The sequence below is a fragment of the Chiloscyllium punctatum genome, chromosome 52 (genome assembly GCF_047496795.1).
Source record: "Chiloscyllium punctatum isolate Juve2018m chromosome 52, sChiPun1.3, whole genome shotgun sequence".
Classification (NCBI taxonomy): domain Eukaryota; kingdom Metazoa; phylum Chordata; class Chondrichthyes; order Orectolobiformes; family Hemiscylliidae; genus Chiloscyllium; species Chiloscyllium punctatum.
In genome coordinates, this window is record NC_092790.1 from 36,335,002 (window position 1) to 36,356,913 (window position 21,912).

Consider the following 21,912-nt stretch of genomic DNA (forward strand, 5'->3'; position numbering starts at 1 on the left):
TATCTCCAAAGAAGAGCGTGATACAATGTGCTGAAGATCTCAGATGTTGTGAAAATGGTGTGTTTATGTACTGGTTCAGATGGCATTGATTCATCAATCACAGCTATGCAGTCATGAGTAGGAAGGCAATTCCCTCCATGAATAAAGGAAATCTACTGCAGAGCTCACACAAAGGGATCCTTCCCCTCAGTGAACTCTCCCATCACATTATCCAACATATCAGCGAAAGCAGGACGCACAGTGCATGCTCGAGCCAACAAAGGGACCAGGGGTGATTGATGTCAGGACCGGACCAATGAAAGGACGGTGGGCGGAACTGGAGGACCAGGGGAGGTTGGTCCTCCAACCAATCAAAGTGAACTAGGGGCAGAACTAGACTAAACCACGTGGTTACCCTCGCGCGCAGCGGAGAGTCGCTGTAATGAATTTTCCGGAAGTTATGGAGCGAAAGGATACGGTAAGGAAAGAAACAAATAAACAGAGGGAAACGGGAGAAAAACTGTATTGCTATGAGGGGAGAGGTTTTACAAGCATGTTGTGCACGTCGGAAAACACAAATTTGAACTTCCCAGTCCCGTGTTTGTAGTAAAAGGGAAATTGCCTCAGCGCGGCTGCAGGCCTGAGTGAGCACCGCCATCTTTATTCGGGGCAACGATTCACTGGACACGTGCGCAGCCCCATCTTTGTAGGGGGCAAGGTGCAGCCAGGCGCATGTGCAGCCTTTCTCTGGTACAGAGTCATTGGGCAGGATTTACACAGAGTACATTCAAACTCAGAGTAATGAATGTTTATTTCTGGATTTGTTTCGTCATTCATTTAAAGGACTTGCTATCGTAACTGAGTTTGCAGGTCAATCAAAATTGGAGGTATTGTGCATAGGGAAGAAGGTTACCTCAGGTTACAGTGAAATATTGATCAGATACGGATTAATTTAGATAAATGTGAGGTGCTGCATTTTGGAAAAGCAAGTCAAGGCAGGACTTATACTCTAGGGGAAAGTGAAGACTGCAGATGCTGGAGATCAGAGCTCAAAAATGTGTTGCTGGAAAATCACAGCAGGTCAAGCAGCATCTAAAGATCAGGAGAATCGACATTGCGGGCATGAGCCCTTCTTCAGGATTCCTGAAGAAGGGCTCATGCCCGAAATGTCGATTATCCCGATCTTTGGATGCTACCTGACCTGCTGTGTTTTTCCAGCAATACGTTTTTCAGCCCAGGACTTATGCACTGAATGGAAAGGCCCTGGAGACGTTTGCAGAACAAAGAGACCTTGGACTGCAGGTTCACAGTACTTCCAAGTCAAGTTGCAGGTAGATAGGATGATGAAGAAGGTGTTCAGTGTATTTTCCTTTATTGGCTAGAGCATTGAATATAGGATGTGGGAGGTCATGTTGCTGTACAGGACATTCATTAGGCCACTTTTGGAATATTGTGTGCAATTCTGGCCTGCCTCCTATCAGAAGGGTGCTGTGAAACTTGAAAGGTTTCAAAAAAGACTTACAAGGATGTTGTTAGGGTTGGAGGATTTGAGCTACAGGATGAGGCATAAAAGGCTGGGGCTGTTTTCCCTGGAGTGCCATAGGCTGAGCGGTGATGTTATGGAGATTTATACAATCATGAGGAGCATGAACAGGGTAAATGAACAAGGTGTTTTCCCTGGAGTAGTGGTGTCCAAAAGTAGAGGACATTGCTTTAGGGTTAACGGGGCAAAAATTCAAAGGGGGCTAAAGAACAACTCTTTCATGCAGTGGGTGGAATGAGCTGCCAGAGGAAGTGGTGGAGGCTAGTACAATTAAAACTTGTTGAAGGCATCTAAATAGACACATGATATGATTAGGAAGCGTTTACAGGGATATGGGCCAAGTGCTGGCAAATGGGAATAGACTAGGTTCGGATACCGGGTTGGCATGGATGAGTTAAACCGAAGGGTCTGTGTCGGTGCAATACGTCTCTATGACTGTGGGATCATAACAGCTTCTACAGCTCTACTTCATCTCTGGGCTCCCTTATGAGCACTTTGTCAATATCTAGCTTGCTCAGTATCAAACAATGGGTGTATTTTTGGTCTGTTTCGTATTTTACGATTACTTTTACAGACATTTTTGTAAGTTAATTTTTCTCTGCCGCCCAGCCCCTGACCATGTGCTGCTTATTAATTTTCTTTCTGGAAAATCTTTGACACTCAAGAATTCTTTTTTCCAATAAGCAAGTGTATTTTCCTTCCATTTCGGACTATCAAATTCTGCACCATTTTCATTCCCTGTAATCTGTTTTGCACTGCCTGAAACATCAACTGTGTTTCTCCTTCCACAGATACCAGTGATTAATGCCAAAGTCCTGTTGCTTGTGGAGAGGGTGATGTTTGACTTTCTTGTACAGCTGCAGTTTGTGTGGTGAAGGTACTCCCACAATGTGGTTAGGTAAGAGATATTACAGAGTATTCATTACAGCAACAGTGATGATTTGAAGGTAATGTCCAAATCAAGAACAGTTTGTAGTTTTATCATCATGCTTATAATTTCACAAAAATATTATTGGGAACTTTAGACATAAGGTCAGAGACTGATGGTATTAGGTCAGGTGACCAAAAGCATTGCCAAATAAGCAGGCTTTGAGGAATGTCTTAAAGGAGGAAAGCAGACCTGTGAGGTTTTGGCTGCGAATTTCAGAAAATGATGCTTTGGCAACTGTAAAAGCAGCCACACAGGTGAAGTAATGAATTAATAGATCATTGGGAGTCTCGAACAGAATGGGTTGTCGAGGTCTTCACGGATGTGTGATGCGGCAAGCTAGGGATGATCACAACCAGGAATTAAATCAAGGGTCAGAATTTTAAATTGAGGGATGTGGGCCGGATGCTGGCAGGTGGGACGGAATTGGGTTGGAATATCTGGTTGGCATGGACGGGTTGGATTGAAGGGTCTGATTCCATTCTGTACGTCTCTGTGGCTCTATGTTGTTGATTATGAATAGGAGCCTTGTGATGGATCAACAAGTTTTGGTACGAGGGAGTACTTGGGCAGCAGAGATTTAGTTTTTCTTTAGATTACAGGGAGATTGAATGTGGGAAGCTGGCCAGGAGTGTGTTTGGATACTGACGTCTGGAGATAACACAAGGTGGATGACAGTATATGAGCTGAGACAAGGGTAGAATCAGCTAGAAATAGTGATCTTGGAGTGGGACTGGGCTGTCACCCTCACCTCACCTCTGGGATTCAGCTGGTTGTCAGGTTGTGAATCAGGGCCGTAACACAATCGGGAGCTGAGTGACCCTGGTGGAGCCTAAAATGAGTGTCCCTCAGCTGGCTATTGCTGTGCAGATGCTGCTTGATACCCCTGTTGATGACATCTTCCATCACTTTACTGCTGATCGAGTGTGGACTGATAGATGGAAATTGCTTGGGTTGCATTGCCCTGTGTTTTTGTGCTGAACATCCCTGGGCAAGGTTCCACATTGTCGCTAGATGCCAGGGCTGGAGCGGTCCTTAGCTTGGTGGGTGGCAAGTTCTGGAGCTCAAACCATCAGTATTATTGCCAGAATATTGGTAGGGCCCGTAGCCTTTGCACTACTTAACCATTTCTTGATGTTATTCACACTGAATCAAACTGGCTTAAAACTCACATCTGTGATGTTGGAAATCACTGGAGAAGGCTGAGATGGATCATCCCACTTTGCACTTCTGGCTGAAGATTGCTGCAAATGCTGTCATCTTATCTGGTGCGTGGGCGTGTGAGACCCCTTCACCGGTAAGGGTGGGGATATCTGTGATGTTTCCTCCAGTGAGTTATTTAATTGTCCATCACCGTTCACAACTGGGTGTGGCAGAACTGCAGAGCTCCGATCTGATCTATTGGTTGTGGGATCGTTTAGCTCTGTTGCTTGCTGCTGATGCTGTTTGACATGAAATAGCTTCAGGAAATGGTTTAAGTAGAATCCAAAGAGATCAAACAAATATATCACAGACAAAAGATTAACTGGACCAGAGAATAGGACCCCTTAAAGATTAACGAGGCTGTCTATGGAACCACCAGGGGTGGGAAAGATATGGAAATATTTCACGTCATTTTTACTGGAGAAAGATATGGAAGCTCGAGAGTTTGGAGAAATAAACAGAGAGAACTTGAAAAGTATCCATGTTACAGTGGAGGTGTTACTGGATGTCTTGAATTGCATCAAGTTGAATAAAGCCCTGGGACCTGATCAGATGTATCCCGGAACTTTCTGGAAATCTAGGGAAGTGATTGTTGGGCCTCTCCTGAGGTATTTGTATCATTGATAGCGACAGATGAGGTGCCATTATTTTAAAAAGGTGGTAAGGAGAGGCCATGGAACAAGAAAATAGTGAGCCTGAAGTCAGTGGCAGGCAAGTTGTTGGAAGGGATTCTGAGGGACAGGATATCCATCTATTTGGAAAAGTAAGGAATAATTATTGACTGTTCTCAATGTGGCTTTGTACGTGCACAATCGTGTCTCACTAACTTGACTGAATGTTTTGAAGTGACAAAGAAAATTGATTAAACCAGGCTGTGAACGTTGTTTATATGGACATTCGACAAGATTCCACAAAGCAGACTGGTTAGCAGGGTTACATAACATGGAATGAAGGGGAACAAGCCATTTGGGTACGAAACTGGCTTGATGGTAGGAGACAGAGGGTGATGATGGAGATTTGCTTTGTGGACTGGAGGACTGTGAGCAGCAGTGTGCTACAAGGATCAATTATTGGGTCCTTATATAAATGACTTGGATGTGAATATATGAGATATGGTTAGTAGCTTTACACAAGACACCAAAATTGGAGGTGTAGTGGACAGCGAAGAAGGTTAGTTCAGAATACAACAGGATCTTGATCAGATGGGCCAGTGGAGCAAGGAATGGCAGATAGAGTTAAATTTAGATAAATGTTAGCTGTTGGATTTTGGAAAGGCAAATCAGGGCAGGACTTATACACTTACTGGTAAGGTCCTGGGAAGTGTTGCTGAACAAAGAGACCTTGGAGTGCAGGTTCATAGTTCCTTGAAAGTAGAGTCACAGGTAGGTAAGGGAGTGAATGCAGCGTTTGTTATGCTCTCCGTCATGTTGTTGCTGTACAGGACATTGATTAAGGCTCTTCTGGAATTCTGTTTTCAGTTCCAATCTCCCTGTTCCAGGAATGATGTTGTGAAACTTGAAACATTTCAGAAAATGTTTGCAAGGACTTTGCCAGAGTTGGACAGTTTGAGGGCAGTGCATGTTTGGAGTGAGCTGCCAAGGGAAGGGGTGAAGGAGAGTACAATTACAACATTTAAAATACATTGATTAAGCCACTTCTCGAATTCTGTTTTCAGTTTGATTTTCCCTGTTCTGGGAAGGATGTTGTGAAACGTGAAAAGGTTCGGACAAGATTTACAAAAACGTTGCCAGGTTTGGAGGATTTGGGCTACAGGGAGAGGCTGAATAGGTTGGGGTTAATTTCCCTGGAGAGTCCAAGACTGAGAGGTGACTTCATGGAGATTTATAAAATCACGAGGGGCATGGATAAGGTGAGCAGACGGGGTTCTTTTTCCTGAGGTTAGATGGGTCCAAAACTGGAGCACATGGTTGAGAGGGCAACGATTAAAAGGAATCTAAGGGCAACGTTTTCAAGCTGAGTGTGGTGTGTGTATGGAATGAGCTGCCAGATGAAGTAGTGGAGGCTGATAAAATCACAACATTTAAAAGGCATCCGATTGGGTACGTGAACAGGAAGGGTTTTGATGGATACAGGCCAATAGCTGGCAAATGGGACTCCAGTAGTTTAGGATTCCTAGTCGGCATGGATGAATTGGACCGAAGTTCTGTTTCTGTGCTGTATATGTCTATGACGTTAATAAACTAAGATGCATTCCTCTTTTGTGGAGAGCAAGCTGAAGCACAGATAATTGTCCTTGGAGCTGAGAAGGTGAAACAGTGATTTTGACCTGGTGCAGATTTGGTTCCAAGGTCTTGAATTTGAGGAGAGAGAGGAATTGTTAACACTGTCATAACTTTTAGTAACTACTTTCAAGTAATTGGCAAATAATACAAAGTGAAAATGTGAACATTATTGTACTCAGTAAGTTCTGAGCATCTGGAACAGTCTGAATGACACAGATTCAGCAGGTATTCTGAAAGAGACTTGGAATTTTAATTTTTAAGGAAAGATTTGGGGGGCTGTGGGCAAATAGGAGGGGATTTGGGACAGATTTGCAGCATCTCCAGAGGGAGAGAGTACAGCCCCAATGGGCTGAATAGCCCCCAGGCCCTGTGCTCTGTGGTACTGCCCCATTCACTGTGAATGATGAAGCTCATCCCAGGGCAGAGAGAGGGATTAGCCCTCCACTCTCATCACAATGGGGCCTGGCTGATTGACGGCAGCTCCAGACCAATGGGAGGAGAGTCTGTGTGGTCCTGCAGCCAATGGGAGTGAATGAGGGGTGTGGCCAGCAAGATGACACAGGTCCATGAGCTGTGCAGGTGCCGTGTCACTGGGTGGGGTTGGGAGAGACAGCAGAGACTGGGACAGAGGCTGTTGGACCTGAATTACAAACTCCCGGTAAATTAGAACCAAAAAACTGTGGAAGATGTAAATCAGAAAAAACAACCAGGAGGTTCTGGAAAAGCTCAGCAGGTCTGGCAGTATCTGTGATGAGAAATCAGAGTTAACATTTCAGATCCGGTGTCCCTTCCTCAGAACTGATACTGAGAGAAAAAAATGTTGGTTTATATGCAGAGGGAAGGGTTTAGGGGAGGATGTAAGGATTAAAGGATAGGTAGGAATAGAGCGAGAAGAAGGGTTGGATAAAGGAGTGGATAACGATCTAGCTGGGGGAGGGCTACTAGCTGTTAGTGGCTAACCATAGGTAGTGTGTAATGACAGGCTGTGAGAACAAGGACTGGTGTGTGGGGTAGGGGGGCTAGGACATGGGGTTGCTAAACTACGGTTAGCCACTAACTGTCTCCGTCGTAAGCTGTTCTCCACAGACATCACTCCATGATTGGAGCTGCAGAGGACAGAGTTGTAGATGGGCGGCACGGTGGCATTGTGGTTAGCACTGCTGCCTCACAGCGCCAGATACCCGGGTTCTATTCCCACCTCAGGCAACTGTCTGTGTCGAGTTTGCACATTCTCCCAGTGTCTGCGTGGGTTTCCTCCGGGTGCTCCGGTTTCCTCCCACAGTCCAAAAATGTACAGGTTAGGTGAATTGGCCATGCTAAATTGCCCGTCGTGTTAGATGTAGGGGAATTGGTCTGGGTGGGTTGCTCTTTAGACGGTTTGTCTGATCTAAAAATCTCTTAAATATCCTTCCCAACCCCCTCTATACTCCTCAAAGATGTATCTTAAAGTTGTTCTCTTTAATCAACATTTCCAGCATTCGTGAAGCACTTTAGGAGATTTGTCAGTGTGAAAGGCTCCATACAATGCAGGTCGTTGTTGTTAATGTCTGACATTAGGAGAAACAGGAATGAACACTCTCTCTCTTATACCTGATAAACAGCAGCAAAAGCAGGAAGCACTGAGCATGCTCCAGCCCACAAAGGGCCTCTGGTGATTGATCTCAGTGCAGGACCAATAAAAGGATGGGGACGGGGCTGAAAGACAAGGTAGTGCCGGTTGGTCTGAGTGAATGAGGGGCGTGGCTACACTCAACCACGTGATAAGCCTCTCGATTAGTGGTGCTGGAAGAGCACAGCAGTTCAGGCAGCATCCAAGGAGCAGCAAAATCGACGTTTCGGGCAAAAGCCCTTCATCAGGAATAAAGTGATACCACGTGATAAGCTTCACTGGCAGCACTGTGATGTTGTGATCAAGGCATTGGAAATGTGTGAAGGTGCAGGGCATGGTTAAGGAAAGACATATTGATCAGGAAGAGAAGGAAATTTTAATGGAACGGGCTGAGACGTTTTACAGAACTTAGTGCACATCGGAAAACACAAATTTGAAAATCCCAGGCCTGTGTTTGTGGCAAACGGGAAAATGCTTCAAATGGTGAAAGGTGTGAGTGATCGCCGCCATCTTTATTGGGGGCAGTGATCCACGGGACATGTGTGTGGCTGCCAACTTTGAGAGGGGCAAGCTGTAGGGGGACGCATGCACAGCCTTCCTTGGCAGGGAGTGATAGGGCAGGATTTACACAGTGTCAGAGTCAGGATGTTTTCAATGTCAAAGAGTGTGATGCTAGAAAAGCACAGCAGGTCAGGCAGCAGCTGATTGGTGGGAAGGAAGATGGAAACGTAGGTCAGGTCAAAAGGGCAGTGCCGAGTTGGAAGGCTGGATCTGGGATAAGGTGGGTGGAGTGGAAATGAGGAAACTGGTGAAATCCACATTGATCCCATGTGATTGGAGGATCTGAACACAGATGATGAGGCGTTCTTCGTCCAGGCATCAGATGCCTGGGATTTGGCGGTGGAGGTGGCCCAGGACCTGCATATCTTTGGTGGAGCGGGAAGGGGAGTTAAAGTCTTTGGGCACAGGCTGTTTGGCTTGTTTAGTGTTTTACTGTTACTCTCACAGACCTTTTGTAAGTTAATTTTCCTCTGCTGCCCAACCCCTGACAATGTGCTGCTCTCTCAACGGACTAAATTTTCCACAGTATCTTTGCCAGTGAATAAATCTTTTTTTCAACAAAAGAGTGCATTTTCCTTCCATTTCTGACCATCAAATTCTGCAACATTCTCACTTCCTGTAATGCATTTAGCACTCCCTGAAATATCAACTATGTGTTTCTCTCTCCACAGACACCAGTGATTAATGCCAAAGCCCCATTGCCTGTGGAGAGGGTGATGTTTGACTTCCTTGTACAGCTGCAGTTGGTGTGGTGACTTGGGTAAGAGATGTTACAGATTATTCACTCAGTGACAGTGAAGAGTTGACAATGTGTGTGCAAATCAACAACGGTTTGTGTTTTTATCATTTTTATAATTTCACAGAAATTGAGAATTTCTGACATAAGGCCACAGATGGGGATATTAGGTCAGGTGATCAAAAGTATTGCCAAATAAGCAGGTTTTCAGGAATACATTAAAGGAGGAAAGCAAGTCTGAGAGGGTCAGGGTGCGAATTCCAGACTTTGTTCCCTTGACCGTGTCGAAACAGCCAGACTGGTGAAGCAATACATAAATGCACCTTTGGGAGTCTGAAAGAAAATGAGTTGTCGAGGTCTCTCAGGTTGTGTGGTTCAGGGAGACAGGGATGTTCACAGCCAGGAATTACATCAAGGGAGAGAATTTTAAATTGTTGCTTGGAAGGAGCCTTTTGATGAATCAACAAGTTTTGGTGCAAGTGAGCACTCGGGCAGGAGGGTTTTCGATACTCTTGGGATTATATGTAAGTTGAATGTGGGAGGCTGGCCAGGACTGTGTTTGGATAACGTAGTCTGGAGATAACACAGGGATGGACGAGTATTTCAGTAAATGAGCTGAGACTAGGGTGGAGTTGGGTGATGTCACTGATGTAGAAATAGCAGTTTTGGAGTCGGGCCCCTCCTCATCACTCCCCCTCCCCAATTCACAAATATTTTTCGTTGTTCTGTCTGTCTTTTCTGGTTATGTCCTTCTTTCCAATTCTGCTAAGAACTAATACTTGACCTCAAGGTTGTTGGAAAATCCTGCTCCATCTCCACTCTCCCGTTCCTTTCTGAATTCCTCATATGTGGTGTCCATCCAGGATCTATCTTTGTCCCCTCCTGTATCTCACCTACACACTGCCAGGAGGTGACATCGTATCGGTTTCCCATGTACACTGACGATGCCCAGCTCTCTCTCCCGATCATCCCTCTCTATTGCTCCACTGTTACTCATTCATCAAACTGCTTACCACTCGATTGGCTGCAATTTCCTCCACTGAAACACTGCAATGGTTAAACCCATTGCCTTCAGTTGCTATTACAAATTACTTTCCCTTACTGCTCAGCCCCTCCCTCTTACTGGGAAATGCCTGAGGCAGAACTTAACAATATTGCTCTCATGTTCTGACCCCAAGGTAACCTTCTGATCAGACATCTACACAATTGCAAACACCTGGAATTCCAATCTCTAAAATGTTGCTTTTCTCCACCTCACCCCAGCTCCATTGCTACTGAAACCCCTTACCCATGTCTGTGTTGCATTAAAGTTGACAAATCTAAAACAGAACCCTTGATTCTGCAACTGACCCAGAATCTGGTTCTAGGATCCCTCATGATGGGACACATCCTCTCAGTATTTACCCTGACATACCCCTTAATAAGCCTATGTTTCAATAAGATCGCCTCTCATTCTCCCCCAAATCCAATGAGTCCAGTCCCAACTTCTTCAGCCTTTTCTTAAAAGATAGTCCCTGCAAACCAGGGATCATCCCAGTAAATCTTCTCTGAATGCTTCCGATGAAGTGATGTATTTCCTTAAATAAAGGGACCAAAATTTCTCTCATTACTCCATATGTGGTCTCACTCGCATATATAAAGTGGCTCTCAGGTATATACTCCAAACTCTTATACTGCAAATCCCCTGAAATCAGGAATAATATTCCATTCCCCTTCCTGATGACCTGTTGTAACTGTGTGCTAGCTTTCTGTGTTTCCTGCACAGTTACCCCCTGGGTCCCTTTTGTGTTGCAGCTTTCTACAGTTTCCACCATTTAAATAGTCCTCTGTTCTTTTATTACCTCCTCCAAAATGAACAACTTCACATTATCCCAAGTTATGCTCCATTTACCAACTTGTCCACTTCTCCGAATCCATCTCTGTAAACTGTTTATAATCCTTTTGGAATTTTACTGTTCTACATTTTCTAGGAGACTCCCCCCTCATTCTTCTAAATCTTTCCAGGGAGCACCAGGCAGTGGGAAGCATGCTGAGTTGCTGTCTTTTCAGAGAGACTCTTTGGAATGACTGGGAGGATCTTGCTGCCCTTTGGTCAGAATGGAGACAACTTGCCCATCGAGCTGCATGAGCCTTTCACCCCCCCCCCCCATGTCTTATTGATGAGGCACAGCGGCAGAACGGAAGGAAAGAAAAGGAAGGAAATCCTGCTCTCCAAATCTCACTGACTCTTGGAACATTCTGTCCCATGTGTCAAAGATCTGCCCTGTTCAGTCACATGAAGTCCCAAGTTGGAAAATCATAGAAACCCACACAGATTTCCCCCTGAACTGACTACTGACCTCCACAAGGGGTAATATGTACAGTCATCCTGGACCAGGAGGAGGGGATGGTGTGAGTTTCTAACCTGAACTGACAGTGACAGATTTTATAAATTTGTATTACAGGATACTACAGGTGGATATTCAGATGGCAATCTCAGTAACTGTAATGCCAAACTCTGATTGAATTACTCCATTCATCAGGACCTCAGGACCTGGATATTTGCACTGTGTGTGAGTATTTTGTTCCAGCTCAATTCCATTTTCTGCATAAAAATTCTCCTTTGAATCAAACCGTCCTGTCAATAGATCTCCCCAAAATCTTAAATATGTGTCCAGTAATCCTTTTATGATGAGTTGATGAGTGCAAGGTTTAACATCCTGTTGTATATGTTTTGTAAGCACTTGTCTCTCAGCTCCCCTCAATTTCCTTTGCTACAACGAGAACACCTCAGTTTCCCCAAACCCCTGATTCCCCAGTGTCTGTTTGCTCTCTATAAGGTACACATCAGGATCGTGTTGGAACATTCTCCACTTGCCTTCATCAGTGCAGCCCTCAACAGTATTAAAGAAAGCAAACATCCTCCAGGACAAAGCACTGTGCCTGAGTGGTGTCCCATCCACCACCTTCAGCATTCCCTCTCTCCACCCCCGATGCACAGTGGCATCACTGTGTAAAAGGTAAAGTCAGCATTGTCCTACCAGACCATAGGGCTGCTCTCTCATTAGGGAGAGATGTCTGGTGGTGGTTTAACCTGAAGGTTACCACAGCCCAGGCAAGGGGAGAGGTTGAGAACAAGAGTCCATCTATTGTAGATGGATATTCTTGATATGTATTAACAACACCCATGTCCCTGCAACTAAAATCCCCCATTCCTTGAACCATCCTGGTAACTCTCCTGTGCCCCCTCTCAGGGACCCTGCCATCCTTCCCAATGTGTGGGCAAACTCTGGTTTGCACAGACCCAGCTGCTCTGTGTTCCCGTGGGTGATGTCATCATCGAGCAACACTTGCACTAAACCTCACTGTCTGTGAGGGTGGGAGACACAAATCCCGAAATCATTTGAGATGTATTTAGTGTGCACTTGCTATGCCATGATAGATGACACTTTTCCACATGTACTGGAAAATAGAGGAGGATAATAGTATGGTGGTAGTTTTCAGTCGTAGTTTTCTTTCTCTCAGATTCGATGGACCACCAGAGCGTTTTTCTGTTCTGTAGACCGCTGAGATGTTTATTATAGGAATATGACAGGCTCCATTGGACATCAGGTCAGAAACGGTGATACTAGAATAGATGACACATGATTGGTCGATTTTCTTGGGAGGAAAGTGAGACGCAGAGATTTAAGAGGAAATTCAGAAGCTCAGCGCAGGAATTGTAAAGGGCAATCATCAAGTGAGAAATAAACATTGGGCATCCTGAAAGCTGGAAATAAAGAAAGGCACATATAGCAGAGCTTTGAGAGACTGGAGGGGATTAGACATGGGGAGGATAATGAAGCTGGAGGAGATGCAAGTTGGAAAGGATTGTGAGGATGGAGGATGTTACAGAGATAGAGATATTTGTGATAGAGGTTTTTGAATTTTGAGGCTGGAGTGGAATTATAGAGATGTGGAGGATTTGTAAGGCTGGATGGGGTGGCACTGATAGGGAGAGTTCCAAACATAGAGGAATTTACAGAGATAACGAGTCATAAAGTTACACAGCATCGACACAGACCCTGTGGTCCAACCAGTCTGTGTCGACCATAAATTCGAACTGAACTAATCGCACCTGCCTCCACTTGGTCCAAGTCCATCCTAGCATTCCCTGTTGATATACGGGTCCAAATGTTGTTTTCCTATTAGAATCCCATTCCCCTACCCTTTTGCTCTACATTTACCCCGACTAATTCACTCAACCCAATCATTCCTGAACACTATGGGCAATTGAGCACGGTCAGGTCACCTACCCTGTACATCTGTGGATTGTGGGAGGAAACGGCAGCACCTGGAGGAACCCACACTGTCATGGGGAAGAATATGCAAACTCCTCATGGACATTCACCCAATACAGGAATTGAGCCTGTGTCCCTGGCGCTGAGAGGTAGCAGTGCTAACCGTTGAGCCACTGTGCCACCCTGAAATTGTAATTGCATTCACATCTACCACGTCCTCTGCAAGTTTATTCCACATGTGAACCACTCTTGTGCAAAAACAAAAAATAACATCGGAACTTCTTTTTAAAGCCTTACTTTTTAATTTGAGAAAAGGATGTCCCCAATCTTGAATCGCGCCCCCTCCTGGAAAGGGCACCTGCTGTTCACATTACCAAAACTCTTCAGGATTTTATAAACCTCTAATAAGTTCACCCCTCAGCCTCCTGTGCTCCAGTGAAAAAGGACCCAACCTATCCAGACTCTGCTTATAATTCAATCCCTCCGTTCCCATCACCATCCTGGTAAATCTCTTCTGAACCTGCTCCGATTTAATAATATCCTTCCTATAACAGCACAAGCAGAATTGGGCACAGTATTCCAGAAGAGGCCTCCCCAACATCCTGTACAACCTCAACATAATGTCCCAACGCCTATATTCAAAGATCTGAGCAATGAAGGCAAATGTGCTAAAGCCCTTCTGAACCACCCCGTCTGCATGTGACACATACTTCAAAGATCTGAACCCCTCGGTCTCTTTGTTCCATATCACTATCCGAGGCCCAACTTTTAATCAGTCTAAGTCCAGCCTTCGTTTGTTTTACCAAGATGTAATATTTTGCATTTACTCCAATCCAAAAATCACAAACATCCTTCGAGTATAGAGGCAAGAGGAGTATACTTAAGAGTTAAATCAGTAAGGCAAAAAGGGGACAGGACACCGCTTTGGCGAATAGGGAAAGGGTTTTTACAAATACATTAAGAGCAAATGGGTCACGAGAGAGAGAATAGGCCACCTCAAAGATCAGCAAGGCAGCCTATGTGTGAAGACACAGGAGATGGGGTTGTTGGGGGGGATACTAAACGAGTGGCATCAGTGTTTACTGTGGAGAAGGACAGATTTGTGGGGGTTGTCAAGATTAGAGATCGTGAGGGTGGGTGATGAGATGGGAGGCAATTGGAGGATGTTACAGAGATGCTTGTGATACCAGAGATAGTGATGGTTCTGAGGCGAGAGAGGATTTCTAGAGATAAGGAAGAGTTTAGCCTGGATGAGGTGACAGTGATCTGGGGAGTTGTGAGCATGGAGGAATTCAGAGATAGCGAGAGTTTGAGTCCTAAAATGATACAGAACAGAGACAGACCCTGTGGTTAAACCAGTCCGTGTTGACCATAATTCCCAACTAATCTAATCGCACCTGCCTCCGCTTGGTCCACATTCATCCAAATATTTCCTATTTATGGACTTGTCTAAATGTCTTTTAAACATTGTAATTGTATTCACAGCTGCTTCTTTTTCTGGGAGTTCACTTCACACATGTAAAGGTAAAAATAAATCCCCAATTTATTTTTTAAACCTTTCTCCTCTATTTTCAAATTGTATGCACCCAGGTCTTGAATCCCCCCCTCCCCCTTATCTACACGCTTCATGGTTTTATAATCCTTTAAGGTCATCCCTCAACCTCCTACGCTGTAGTGAAAAAGCATCCCAGCCTATCCAGCTTCTCCTTGTGACACAATCCCTCCATTCATGGCAACATCCCGGTTAGTCTCTTCCGAATCCGCTCCAATTTAATAATATCCTTCCTATCACAGCACAACCAGAACTGGACACAGTATTCTAGAAGAGGCCTCCCCAGCATCCTGTACAGCCTCAACCTAAATTCCCAACTCTGGTACTCAGAGGTCTGAGCAATGAAGATAAGTGTGCTAACCACCTTCTTAATCACCCTGTCTACATGTGACACAGACTAAGAAGACCTGTACCTCTCAGTCTCTTTGTTCCATATCACTACTCAAAGCCTTACTTTTAATTAGTGTAAGTCCTGCCCTCGTTTGTTTTATCAAGATGCAATATTTTGCATCAGTATTTACTGTGGAGAAGGACACGGGAGATGTAGAATGTGGGGAAATAAATGGTGACATCTTGAAAAATGTCCATACTACAGAGTACGGGATGTCTGGAAACGCATAAAGGTGGATCAATCCCCAGGCTTTGATCAGTTGTACCCTAAAATTCTGTGGGAAGCGAGGGAAGTGATTTCTGGGCCTCTTGCTGAGATTTTTGTATTATTGATTGTCACAGCTGAGGTGCCAGAAGACTGCGGGTTGGTTAATATGGTGCTACTATTTAACGAAGGCAGTTTGGACAAGCCCAGGAACTACAGATGCTGTGCTAGACTAGGTGTTGGAGGGAGCCCTGAGCGACAGGATTTGCGTGTATTTGGAAAAGCACAGACTGATTAGGGATAGTCAGCATAACTTTCTGCATGGGAAATCATGTGTCACATACTCGATCTGGTTTTTAAGAAGTAACAAAGAGGATTGATGAGAGAAGAGTAGTAGATGCGATCTATATGGACTTCAGTAAGGTGTTCGACAAGGTTCCCCATGGGAGACTGGTTAGCAAGGTTAGATCTCACGGAAGTAGCCATTTGGATATAGAACTGGCTCAAAGGCAGAAGACATAGGGTGGTGGTGATGGATGATTATTTTTCAGATTGGAGGCCTGTGACTAGTGGAGTGCCACAAGGATCGTGCTGGGTCCACTACCTCTCATCATTTATATAAATGATTTGGATATGAACACAGGAGGTATAGTTAGTAAGTTTGTAGATGGCACCAAAATTGGAGGTGTAGTGGACAGTGAAGAAGGTTACCTCAGATTTCAATGGGATTTTGATCAGATGGGCAAATGGGCTGAGGAGTGGCAGATGGAGTTCAATTCAGATCAGTGCGAGGTGCTGCACTTTGGAAAAGCAAAGCTTAGTAGGACTGATACACATCATGGTCAGGTCCTGGGGAGTGTTGCTGAACAAAGGGACCTTGCTGTGCAGGTTCATAGCTCCTTGAAAGGAGAGGTGCAGGTAGATAGGATAGTGAAGGTGTTTGGTATGATTTCGTTGATTAGTCAGAGTATTGAGTAAGAGAGTTGGGAGGTCATGTTGCGGCTGTTCAGGACATTGGTTTGGCCACTCTTGCAATATTGTGCGCAATTCTGTTCTCCACCTATCACAAAGATGTTGTGTAACTTGAAAGGTTCACAAAAGATTTATAAGGATGTTGCTAGGGTTGGAGAATTTGAGATATAGGGATAGGCTGTACAGGCTGGGGCTGTTTTCCCTGGAGCGTCAGAGGCTGAGGAGTGATCTCAAAGGTTTATAAAATCATGAGCATGGATCAGATAGATAGACAAGGGATTTTCACTGGAGTGGGGGAGTCTAGAACTAGAGGGTATAGATTTAGCGTGAGGGAAAAGATATAAAAGGGACCTAAGGGGCAACTTTTTCATGCGACGGTGTTGTGTTTATGGAATGAGCTGCCAGAGGGAGTTGTGAAGGCTGGTACAATTGCAACATTTATTCGGCATCTGGATGAGTATATGAATAGGAAGGGTTTAGAGGGATATTGACCAAGTGCTGGCAAATGGGACGAGATTAGGTTCGGAAAACTGGTCGGTATGGACGAGTTTGACTGAAGGGTCTGTTTCCGTGCTGTATGTCTGTGACTCACAGCCGGGGATCAGCTCAGTGGGTTTCAGTCTCTTCAAAGGTAAATCTTACTCTGTTTTACTTTTTCAAATCTGCAACATTCAGTAGGGTGAGTGTTTACTAGTTTAAGTGCCTCTGTTATGATCTTTTGGTTGAATGTTTTAAATGTAAAATACAGGCACTAATGTATTCGAGAGTAGTCTTTTGTAAAGCTGTAAGACTCTGCCTTTTTCTGGGTCTACAGATTAAGGTGCAGAGATGGCCATTCGTACAGTGATGTGCACTTCCTGGAGGAGAGTAGGGGGAGTTTGAATGATCCTGAGGATAGCCTACAGGAAGTGATGCAAATCCTCTTGGATCACATGGATCAGATGGAGCGGTGCTTAATGGTAATGAAGAATTTACAAAAGTCAGGATGTGTGATAGGTGGCAGTTTCAGGCCGAAAAACTGCCGATACAGTCAGGTAGATGGGTTACCTCTCGGAAAGGTAGGAGAGGGAGGTAGGTAGAGAAGGAGTCTCCTGTGGCTATCCCCATCTGAAACAAGTATACTATTATGGATAATGTAGGTGGTCATAGACTCTCAGGGGAATTTTGCACTGACAGCCAAGTTACTGCTACTGAGACTGGCTCGACTATAATGAGAGGTATATCAGATTCCAAACGCTCAAGGATGATAAGGGACTCTGTAGTTGGGCACAGACTGCCCTTTCTGTAGCTGACAGACATCAGAATGGGGTGGTACCTCCCTGGTGCCAGGATCAAGGATGTTTCGGACAGGTAGCAGAATATTCTCAAAGGGAAGAATGACCAGTGAGAGGTCATTGTACATTGGTACCAATGACATAGGAAGGGGAAGAGATGAAGTCCTGATGAGAGAATATAGCAAATTAGCCTGGAATATAAAAAAGTAGGTCCTCGACCATAATATCTGCATTACTTCTGGTGCTACATGCTTGTGAGACGAGGAATAGCAGGATGGAGGAGATGAATGATTGGCTAAGGAGCTGGTGTAGGGCAGAAGGATTCACATCTTTTGATCATTGTAAGCTCCTCTGGAGTAGAGTTGACCTGCATAAGAAGGATGGATTGTACCTGAATTGGAAAGTGTCTAATATCCAGGCAGGGAGATTTGCTAGTGTTACTCAGGTGGCATTAATCCAGTGAGGGTAAACCCAAAGAGATGGTGAGAAAAGAGGTCAGTCTGAGGCTGGTACAGTTCAGAAGTCAGACAGTCAAGACAGGCAAGGGCAAGGCACAGAACCAGGTGGAACTGACAAGTTACACTGCATTTACTTCAATGCAAGAGGCCGGACAGGGAAAGCAGATGGGCTCAGGGTATGGTTTTGAATGTGGCACTGGGATATCATGAGTATTACAGAAACGTTACTCAGAGATGGGTAGGACTGGCAGCGTAATGTTCCCGGGTATCGATGCAAGAGGAAGGATAGGAAGGGGGACATGAGAGGAGGCGGAGTGGCCTTTTTGTTTAGAGGTAGCATTACAGTTGTGCTGAGGGAGGATATTCCTGGGAGTACGTCCAGTGAAGTTATTTTGGTGGAACTGGGAAATAAGAAAGGGATCATCACCTTGTTGTTACTATCTGCGTGGGTTTCGTCTATTTGCTCTGGTTTCCTCCCATTATCTAAAGATATGCAGGTTGTGTGGATATTCCAGGCTGAATTGCCCATATTGTTCAGGGATGTGCACGCTAGGTGGATTAGCCATGGGGAATGCAGTGGTAAGGTAGGAGTCTCTGAGGGTCCGTGTGGTTGTGATGAGCTGAATGGCCTACTTCCACGCTGTCAGGGTTCTTTGATAATTCTACTAGTTTTAAAATAGTTACAGAAAATAATAGACCAGATCTAAATGGTGTTCTAAATTGGACAAAGGCGAATTTTGACAGTACAAGGTATTCCTTTGCTATTCCCAGGCTGGAAAGTGGGAACATAAGAACATAAGAAAGAGGAGCAGGAGTAGGCTACATGGCCCCTCAAGCCTGCTCTTCCATTTAATAAGGTCAGGGCTGATCTTTTCATGGCCTCTGCTCCACTTTCCTGTTCTCTCACCATAACCCTTAATTCCTTTCCTGTTCACAAATCTACCTTTTGACCTAACGATAGTCAAGTCGATAACCTAAACTGCTGCACTCAGCAGCAAATTCCACAGATTCACAGATTTAGCTGAAGAAGTCCATCCTGAACTCAGTCCTAAATCTGATACCCCCTTATTTTGATGCTCTGCTCCCTAGTTTAAGCGACCCCTAGCGGAAATCACCTCCCTGCTTCTATCTTATCTACTCCGTTCATAATTTTATTTTTTTTCCCATCCAACCTCCCATATTTCGAAATTCCAATGAGCATACTACCAGTTTCCTCAATCTCTCTGCATACGCCAACCCTCTGAAATCCTGACTGAAACTAGTGACCCTCCTCTACACTCCCTCCTGTGTCAGTACATCTTTGCGAATGTAAGGGGACCAAACCTGTACACAGTACTCCAGGTGTAGCCTCCCCAGCACCCTGTACAGCTGCAGCATAACCATCCCTCTAGCAATGAAGGACAATATTCCCTTCACTGTCTTAATTACCTGCTGTACCTGAAAACCAACTTGCTGTGATTCGTGCATAAGGACACCCAGCTCCCTCTGCACAGCAGCATGCTGCAAGTTTTCACCATTTCATCATCAGTTTGCTGTTAGTCTGACCAAAATGGATGACTTCACGTTTCCCAATCTTGTCCTTCATCTGCCAGATCCTTACCCACTCACATAGCCTATCTGTATCCCTGTGCAGACTTACAGTGGCCTCGGCACACATTGCTCTACCACTCATCTTAGTGAAGTCTACCTTTCATGAATCGATGCTGTGTCTGCTCAATGAGATAATTTCTATCCACATAGCTCACTATTTCTTCCTTAAGAGATCGGGCATTTTCCCCACCAAAGACGTTATGCTAACAGGTCCATTTTAAAATATTCGCATCACATTTGTAGCTTGCCAATCTGTCAGAGCTGTCCCAGAGTCCAGCAAATTTTAGTGAATTATCACGAGTGCATTTGCTATTTACCCACTGCCATCTGTTAACGTCCCCTGGGATGCACTCCATCACGGCCAGGAGACCCATCTACCTTTCGGCTGTTATCTTTCCCAACACCACCTCTTTACTGAGAATGATTGCTTCTTTGTCCTCATCTGCCATTGCGTCCATAGGCCTGCAACAACGAGAGTACACAGACAGTATGTTCCTGTTAAGGCCTTAATAGGTAGTGTAGGGAATGCTGCCTGTCGAGAGAAATTGAGAGTCTCGTCAAGAAAATGAAGGAGCAATATGGCAGGTGCAGACAGCTGGGTTTGTGTAAATTCCTGGAGGAGTATAGGGGCAGTCGGAGTCTCCTCGAGGGAAACCAGGAGAGCAAAAACGGGACATGAGAGAGCTTTGGGAAATAGGTTCCCAGAGAATCCAGAGATTCCAGAAATACACTAAGGATAAACGAGTAAGCAGGCAGAGAATAGGGACCCTCAAAGATCAAGAAAAAGGTCCTATTTGTCCGAGATAAGTATATACCTGTCAGGCAGGGCGGAAGCTGTAGAGTGCAGGAGCTGTGGTTTACAAAGGAAATGGAATCTCTCTTCAAAAGGAAGAAGGCGGCTTATGTTAGGATGAGATGTGAAGCGTCTGTTAGGGCGCTTGAGGGTTACAAAATAGCCAGCAAAGTCCTAAAGAAAGAGCTCAGAAGTGCCAGGAGGACACATGAGAAATTGTTGGCGGATAGAAACAGGGTAAACCCTAAGGCTTTCTATAGGTATTTAAAGAATGACGAATAAGTTTAGGGCCAATCAAGGATAGTAGTGGGGAGTTGTGTGTAGAGTCAGAGGAGATAGGGGAAGCACTAAATGAATATTTTTCAACAGTATTCCCTTTAGAAAATGACAATGTTGATGAGATTACTGAGATACAGGCTACTAGACTAGGTGGGATTAAGGCTCATGAGGAAGAGGTATTAGAAATCTTGCAGAGTGTGAAAATAGATAAAACCCATTTGGCCCAGTGAACTTATCCCAGGATCCTCTGGGAAGCCAAGGTAGAGATTGCCGAGCCTTGGCATTGATCTTTAAATCATCATTGTCTACAGGAATAGTGCCAGAAGACTGGAGGATAGCACATGTGGTTCCCCTGTTCAAGAAGGGGAGTAGAGACAACCCTGGTAATTATAGACTAGTGAGCCTTACATCAGTTGTTGGTAAAGTGTTGGAAAAGGTTATAAGAGATATGATCCAGAAAAGAATAATTTGATTAGGGATAGTCAGCACGGTTTTGTGAAGGGTAGGTCGTGCCTCACAAACCTTATTGAGTTCTTTGAGAAGGTGACCAAACAGATAGGTGAGAGTAAACCGGTTGATGTGGTGTATATGGATTTCAGCAACGCATTCGATAAGGTTCCCCACAGTAGACTATTGTACAAAATGCGGAAGGATGGGATTGTGGGAGATAAAGCAGTTTGGATCAGTAATTGGCTCGCTGAAAGCAGACAGTGGTGATTGATGGGAAACGTTCATCCTGGAGTCCAGTTGCCAGTAGTGTACCGCAAGGGTCGGCGTTGGGTCCACTGTTGTTCGTCATTTTCATAAACTACCTGGATGAGGGCGTAGAAGGATGGATTAGTAAATTTGCAGACAACACGAAGGTTGGTGGAGTTGTGGATAGTGACGAAGGACGTTGTACGTTACAGAGAGACTTAGATAAGCTGCAGAACTGGGCTGAGAGGTGGCAAATGGAGTTTAATGCGGACAAGTGTGAGGTGATTCACTTTGGTCAGAGTAACTGGAATGCAAAGTACTGGGCTAATGGTATGATTCTTGGTAGTGTAGATGAGCAGAGAGATCTCAGTGTCCAGGTACACATTTCCTTGAAAGTTGCCACCAGGTTGACGGGGTTGTTTAGAAGGCATACAGGGTTTTAGCTTTTATTAACAGGGGGATCGAAATCCGGAACCATGATGTTATGCTACAGCTGTACAAAACTCTAGTGAGGCTGCACTTAGAGTATTGTGTACAGTTCTGTTCCCCACATTATAAGGAGGATGTGGAAGCTTTGAAAGGGTGCAGAGGAGATTTACTAGGATGTTGCCTGGTATGGTGGGAAGGTCTTACAAGGAAAGG

At 44.8% G+C, this 21,912-nt stretch overlaps 1 long non-coding RNA gene across 5 annotated transcripts in view; it reads left to right on the forward strand.

Moving 5' to 3' along the window:
- Positions 1-372: 372 nt before the first annotated feature.
- LOC140470637 (uncharacterized) overlaps positions 373-21,912 on the forward strand; it is a 32,128-nt gene continuing 10,588 nt past the window's right edge. For 2 of the 5 annotated variants that reach the window (XR_011956572.1, XR_011956576.1), the window contains exons 1-4: positions 373-457; positions 2,314-2,420; positions 8,738-8,826; positions 11,247-11,354. This is a non-coding gene — a long non-coding RNA (uncharacterized lncRNA). Of the gene's footprint in view, positions 458-758; positions 778-2,313; positions 2,421-8,737; positions 8,827-11,246; positions 11,355-14,546; positions 14,586-16,994; positions 17,140-21,912 lie in introns of those variants that run through there. The other 3 variants (XR_011956575.1, XR_011956574.1, XR_011956573.1) reach the window with 3 other exon arrangements.